A 6,644-nucleotide genomic window follows, 5' to 3' on the forward strand; every position below is an offset into this window, starting at 1 on the left:
AGTGGAATGTGTGTGTGAGAGGGAGAGGGAGAGAAAGAGGTACATCACCCCCCTTGCTCCCTTATAAATATAACTTCACTTCAGGCTATGGATTCTTTCACCTTAAACACACATTCCTCAGAGAAGAATGAAGTCACACTTTTTACCTCTCTCAATTCAATTCAATTCAATTCAAGGGGCTTTATTGGCATGGGAAACATGTGTTAACATTGCCAAAGCAATCTCTCTCTCTCTCTCTCTCTCTCTCTCTCTCTCTCTCTCCTCTCCCTCTCTCTCGTCTCTCTCTCTCTCTCTCTCTCTCTCTCTCTCTCTCTCTCTCTCTCTCTCTCTCTCTCTCTCTCCTCTCTCTCTCTCTCTCTCTCTCTCTCTCTCTCTCTCTCTCTCTCTCTCTCTCTCGCTCTCTCTCTCTCTCTCGCTCTCTCTCTCCCCCTAAGCGTCTCTTCCTATCAGCAGAATCTGTTCAGTCAGCTTCTTAAAGTAAAGACAGGGTTATGGTTAGGCTGTAGAATGACAAGCTTCATTAAACACACATTCCACAGAGAAGTATGAAGTCATGCTTTTTTCCTCCCTCCTTCATCCATCTCTATCTTTCTATCTAAACGTATCTTCTCTGCAACAGAATATGATCTGTCATCTTCTGTGCTATTTTGTTAGTTATTTTGCGTTGTTTGAGGACGCAGAAAGAGGACGCAGATCGGGCTGCCTTTTGAGAATCCGTAGGCGAGCGAGTAAACTCCCACTGCCATCAATTTTACTTGCTAACATGCAATCGTTGGAAAATAAAATGATTGACCTACGATTACGATTATCATTAAGAATTGTAATATCTTATGTTTCAATGATTCGTGGCTGAACGACGACGCGGATAATATAGAGCTGGAGGGATTTTCCATGTACCGGTATAACAGAGATGCTACTGGTAAGACGAGGGGTGGGGGTGTGTGTCTTTTTGTCAATAGCAGCTGGTGCGCGATATCTATTATTAAAGAAGTCTTGAGGTATTGCTCACTTGAGGTAGAGTACCTTATGATATGCTGTAGACCACACTATCTACCAAGACAGTTCTCATCTATATTATACGTAGCCGTCTCTTTGCCACCACAGACCGATGCTGGTACTAAGAACTCACTAAACCAACTCTATAAGGCCATAAGCTAACAAGAAAATGCTCACTCAGAAGTGGCGCTCCTAGTGGCCAGGAACTTTAATGCAGGCAAACTTAAATCAGTTTTACCAGGTTTTTACCAGCATGTCACATGTGCAACCAGAGGAGAAAAAAAAACTCTAGACCACCTTTACTCCACACACAGAGATGCGTACAAGCAAAAACTAAAGCAGGAAGTACCAGTGACTTCAGTATTGATACTGTAGTAGTCAGATGACGCGGATGCTAAGCTACAGGACAGTTTTGCTAGCACAGACTGGAATATGTTCTGTGATTCATCCAATGGCATTGAGGAGTTTACCACCTCAGTCATCGGCTTCATCAATGAGCACATCGGACAACGTCGTCCCCACAGTGACCATACGTACATATCCCAGCCAGAAGCCATGGATTACAGGCAACATTTGCATCTGCAGACAACAATCAAACAAGCAAAGCGTCAATACAGGATTAAGATTGAATCCTACTACACTGACTCTGACGCTCGTCGGATGTGGCAGGGCTTGAAACCTATTACGGAATACAAAGGGAAACCCAGACGCGAGCTGCCCAGTGACGCGAGCCTACCAGACGAGCTGCCATTTATGCTTGCTTCGAGGAAAGCAGCACTGAAGCATGCACGAGAGCACCAGGTGTTCTGGATGACTGTGTGATAACGCTCCCAGTAGCCGATGTGAGCAAAACCTTAAAACAGGTCAACATTCAGAAAGCCGCAGGGCCAGATGGATTACCAGGACGTGTACTCAAAGCATACGTGGACCAACTGGAAGGTGTCTTCACTGACATTTTCAACCTCTCCCTGGCTGCGTCTGTAATATCTACTGTACATGTTTCAAGCAGACCATCATAGTCCCTGTGCCCAAGGAAGCGAAGGTAACCGGCCTAAATGATTGCCGCCCCGTCACACTCACTTTGGTAGCCATGAAATGCTTTGAAAGGCTGGTCATGGCTCACATCAACAGCATCCGCCCGGATACCCTAGACTCACTCCAATTTGCATACCGCCCCAACAGATCCACAGATGACGCAATCTCAATCGCACTCCACACTGCCCTTTCCCACCTGGACAAAAGGAACACCTATGTGAGAATGCTGTTTATTGACTACAGCTCAGCATTCAACACCATATTTCCCACGAATCTCATCACTAAGCTAAGGACCCTGGGACTAAACACCTCCCTCTGCAACTGGATCCTGGACTTCCTGAAGGGCCGCCCCCAGTTGGTAAGGGTAGGCAACAACACGTCTGCCACGCTGATCCTCAGCACTGGGGCCCCTCAGGGGTGTGTACTTAGTCCCCTCCTGTACTCCCTGTTCACCCACGACTGCGTGGCCAAACACGACTCCAACACCATCATTAAGATTGCTGACAACACAACAGTGGTAGGCCTGATCACCGACAACGATTAGACGGCCTATAGGGAGGAGGTCGGAGACCTGGCACCAGGACAACAACCTCTCCCTCAATGTGAGCAAGACTAAGGAGCTGATCGTGGACTACAGGAAAAGGCGGGCCGAACAGGCCCCCATTAACATCAACGGGGCTATAATGGAGCGGGTTCGAGAGTTAAATTACCTTGGTGTCCACATCAACAACGATCTATCATGGTCCAAACACACCAAGACAGTCGTGAAGAGGGCACAACAAAACCTTTTCCCCCTCACAAGACTGAAAAGATTTGGAATGGGTTCCCAGATCCTCAAAAAGTTCTACAATTGTACCATCGAGAGCATCCTGAGTGGTTGCATCACCGCCTTGTATGGCAACTGCTCGGCATCTGACCGTAAGGCGCTACAGAGGATAGTGCGAACGGCCAAGAACATCACTGGGGCCAAGCGTCCTGACATCCAGGACCTATATACCAGGCGGTGTCAGAGGGAAGCCCAAAAAATTGTCAGAGACTCCAGTCACCCTAGTCTAAGACTGTTCTCTCTGCTACCGCACGGCAAGCAGTACCGGAGCTCCAAGTCTAGGTCCAAGAGTCTCCTCAACAGCTTCTACCCCCAAGCCAAAAGACTGCTGAGCATTTAATCCAATGGCCACCGGACTATAACATTGCCCCCCCCCCATTTGTTTTGTACACTGCTGCCACTCGCTGTTTATTATCTATGCATAGTCACTTCACCCCTACCTACATGTACAAATTACCTCTAACCTGTACCCCTGCACACTGACTCGGTACCGGTAACACCTGTATACAGCCTCCACACTGACTCGGTACCGGTACCACCTGTATATAGCCTCGTTATTGTTATGTTATTGTGTTACTTTTTAAAATTTTGACTTTAGTTTATTTGGTAAATATTTTCTCAACTCTTGTTGAACTGCATTGTTGGTTTAGGAATTGTAAGTAAGCATTTCACGGTAACGTCTACACATGTTGTATTCGACACATGTAACAAATAAAGTTTGATTTGATTTATATAAATGACAGTTTAAAGATTCATTGCAGCTCATGAGAAGTCAGACACCTGGACCAGTCAGGACCAGGACAGGACCGGCCAAGGACCAGCCAGGACCAGGCCAGGAACGGCACAGGACCAGCCAAGACCAGCCAGGATCGGCCCAGGACCAGCCAGGACCAGTCAGGACCAGTCCATGAACGGCTCTGGACCAGCCAAGACCAGCCAGGACCTCCACCTACTGTACATATACTGTACAGACTGACATTTTATTTGGACATTTACATTTAAGTTACTTAGCAGACGCTCTTAACCACTAGGCTACCTGCCGCCATAGACAGACAGACAGACACACACACACACACACAGCGAACATATTTAGCTCACATACCATTACTGTACACAGAGTGAAGCAGCCATCGATCACAGAACCCTCAGTGTTCCAGAGCTTCTGGAGACCAGATAGGAATATGGAGCGGAACGTTCATCCCCGTCTGATCTGAGCTCCAAAGAAATGTCTGGAATGTTGGGGGAAATTACAGTTCCATGGTCTGGATTCTGGAATTTACACAATCCATTTAAAGTTGTTTTGATGGCAACATCTTATGCGATATTGTTTGTAAAACAGCTGACAAAAAGTACCATCACTCACTCTTTTATCATACTCCATTCACCTTACCTCCTACGTCTCATAAGAGACTCCTAAATGTACATGGTGAGGATAGGCAACAACACATTCGCCACGCTGACCCTCAACACAGGAGCCTCTCACGGGTGCGGTCTCAGCCCACTCCTGTACTTCCTGTCCATCTCCACGACCGCGTGGCTGCGCACGACTCCAACACCAGCATTAAGTTTGTTGACAACACGGCGGTGGTAGGCCTGATCACCGACGACGATGAGACAGACTATAGGGAGGAGGTCAGAGAACTGTCAGGGTGGTGTCAAGACAACAACCTCTCCCTCAACGTGAGCAACACAACGGAGCTGATCATGGACTACAGGAAATGGAGGGCCGAGCACGCCACCATTCACATCGACGGAACTGCAGTGGAGCGGGTCGAGAGATTCAGGTTTTCTCTGTGTCCACGTCACTAAGGACCTATCATGGTCCACACACACCAACACAGACATGAACAGTCCACAGCAACGCCTCTTCCCCCTCAGGAGGCTGATAATATTTGGCATACCCCTGCCCATCGATTCAGTACTGGTACCCTGTGTATATAGCCAAGTTATTACCTGGTACTTCCTGTATATAGTTATCATTGACTCAGTACTGGTACCCTGTGTATATAACCAAGTTATTACCTGGTACTTCCTGTATATAGTTATCATTGACTCAGTACTTGTACCCCGTGTATATAACCAAGTTATTACCTGGTACTTCCTGTATATAGTTATCATTGACTCAGTACTGGTACCCTGTGTATATAGCCAAGTTATTACCTGGTACTTCCTGTATATAGCCTAGTTATCACCCGGCCTCCCGGGTGACGCAGTGGTCTAGGGCACTGCATCGCAGTGCTAGCTGCGCCACCAGAGTCTCTGGGTTCGCGCCCAGGCTCTGTCGCAGCCGGCCGCAACCGGGAGGTCCGTGGGGCGACGCACAATTGGCATAGCGTCGTCCGGGTTAGGGAGGGTTTGGCCGGTAGGGATATCCTTGTCTCAGTATGTAAAATGTAATAAAATGTATGCACTCTACTGTAAGTCGCTCTGGATAAGAGCGTCTGCTAAATGACTAAAATGTAAAATGTAAATGACTCAGTACTGGTACCCGTGTATATATCCAAGTTATTACCTGGTACTTCCTGTATATAACCTAGTTATCATCGATTCAGTACTGGTACCCCGTGTATATAGCCAAGTTATTACCTGGTACTTCCTGTATATAACCTAGTTATCATCGACTCAGTACTGGTACCGCGTGTATATAGCCAAGTTATTACCTGGTACTTCCTGTATATAGTTATCATTGACTCAGTACTGGTACCCCGTGTATTTAGCCAAGTTATTACCTGGTACTTCCTGTATATAACCTAGTTATCATTGACTCAGTACTGGAACCCTGTGTATATAGCCAAGTTATTACCTGGTACTTCCTGTATGTAGTTATCATTGACTCAGTACTGGTACCCCGTGTATACAGCCAAGTTATTACCTGGTACTTCCTGTATATAACCTAGTTATCATTGACTCAGTACTGGTACCCCGAGTATACAGCCAAGTTATTACCTGGTACTTCCTGTATATAACCTAGTTATCATTGACTCAGTACTGGTACCCCGTGTATACAGCCAAGTTATTACCTGGTACTTCCTGTATATAGTTATCATTGACTCAGTACTGGTACCCCGTGTATTTAGCCAAGTTATCGTTACTCATTGTGTATTTATTATTACATGTTATTACTTTTCTATTATGTCTCTATTTTCTTTCTCTCTGCATTGTTGGGAAAGGGCCTGTAGTAAGTAAGCATTTCCCTGTTAGTCTACACCTGTTGTTTATGAAGCATGTGACAAATACAATATCATTTGATTTGATCTTGGCCAATGGCTGTGGAACCAAGTATCAGCTCTGGGGTGCCAATAATTTAGTCCATTTGTCTTTATTTTCTAAATAAATATGGTAATCTTAATGGTACACAAAATGTAATTGATTCTGCAACGTTCAAAATTCAATAAAAAGGTGTGTGGAGGCTTTATAAAACAATTTGGTGTCACAGTCCACTCAGAGGACTACAACCATGCTCTCTCCCAGAGGCCAAATCGGTCTACTACTCCAACCTTATCAATAAGGCCCAAGACCATCCCAGAACCCTTTTCTCCATCATCTGACTTCCCAGGCCGCTGGATTCCTCCTTTTACAATTTTGCAATAAGTTTCTGGACTTTTTTCAGTCAAAAATTGAATCCACCCCCCCATCCTGGCTAACACCACATCACATATCCCCATCCTGGCTAACACCACACCACATCCCCCCATCCTGGCTAACACCACATCCCCCCATCCTGGCTAACACCACATCCCCCCATCCTGGCTAACACCACACCACACCCCCCCCATCCTGGCTAACA

This window comes from Salvelinus fontinalis, chromosome 10, assembly GCF_029448725.1.
Source record: "Salvelinus fontinalis isolate EN_2023a chromosome 10, ASM2944872v1, whole genome shotgun sequence".
NCBI classification, from domain to species: Eukaryota; Metazoa; Chordata; class Actinopteri; order Salmoniformes; family Salmonidae; genus Salvelinus; species Salvelinus fontinalis.